The sequence below is a fragment of the Mus pahari genome, chromosome 6 (genome assembly GCF_900095145.1).
Source record: "Mus pahari chromosome 6, PAHARI_EIJ_v1.1, whole genome shotgun sequence".
Taxonomy (NCBI): domain Eukaryota; kingdom Metazoa; phylum Chordata; class Mammalia; order Rodentia; family Muridae; genus Mus; species Mus pahari.
The window spans coordinates 34651026-34652373 of NC_034595.1; positions in this window are offsets into that span (position 1 = coordinate 34651026).

The window sequence follows — 1348 nt, forward strand, 5'->3', positions numbered from 1 at the left end:
CTATTTCAAAAGAGGTTGGGGTTCTGATAATAGTGGTAAAGGATTGACGAGCTTTGCACAGGGAGCTAGACATCTGTATTGTGTCCTTATGGTCAGTGCATCAGGTTTCCAGGCTGCTTCCCTCGGACCATGTGCCATGGAAAGGCTCTGTCAAAATGGCCCAGTTCTGAAGGCAGTGTCTCAAAGCATAGGGCAGAAATGAACAAACTTATCACACTCACTGGCTCTTTGTTATGTGAGTAGTTCAAGCCAGGTAACTAGAGTCCAAAAATGCCCACATGCCTCGGGGCTCTGAGTAACACAAATACAATTCTTGCTTAAAAAAAAAAAAAAAACAACAACAAAACAAAAACAAAAATTAAAAAAAAAAAAGAGGACTGGAGAGATGGCTCAGAGGTTAAGAGCACTGACTGCTCTTCCAGAGGTCCTGAGTTCAGTTCCCAGCAACCACATTGTGGCTCACAACCATCTGTAATGGGATCTGGTGCTCTCTTCTGCCCATCAGGCATACATTCAGGCAGAACACTGTATACATAAAAAATAAATAAAATCTTTTAAAAAATGACATTTGGAAATGGTTGCATATTTTATAGTCTTCGCCCTACTCATATTGCTGGAAGGTAATTACATCTTTGAATGCCTGTTTTTAAGAGCTGTGAGCTCACATACGGAGAAAAAGGTAAATACGGTAGAGTAGCTGGCTCAGGAGACAGAATCTGCAGGAATGAGCATCCTGACCTCAGAGGTCCTCACTGCTTGAATTTTTTTGCTTTGTGTGTGTGTGTGTGTGTGTGTTCCTCCTCTTCCTCTTCCTTCTTCACTTGTTTCTTGTGTTGCTAAAATCCCATCAGTTAAAGATTCTTCTCTAAAAATGCCATTGTTTCTTCAGAGATGAAGCATCATGACTGCAAACATTGTTGGCTATCCTAATTCCTCTCATGGGGATGCGCTTTCCCTGACTGCAGTGAAGCTCCACAGAATGGAAGGTGTTTGCTTTTCTTAGTTTTTGTTTTTCTAGTTTTTCTTCTCACTCAAGAAGTAAAACATATTCATAGCAAAACATCCCAGACTGAGGAGAAGACATACTGTGTCTCCCACTCATTCCTAATTTTGAAATTCTTTCTGTCCTTGAAGCAATAGTGAGAATTTATGATTTTGTAAATAAGCACTCATACATAATATAATATAATACACACACATATATACACATACTGTAGAAGTATGTAAGAACCTATTTAACCTAATTAACATATTCTTCATGCACTCTTCTGTGCCACATTATGAAAGAAAGAAAGAAAGAGAGAGAGAGAGAGAGAGAGAGAGAGAGAGAGAGAGAGAGAGAGAGAGG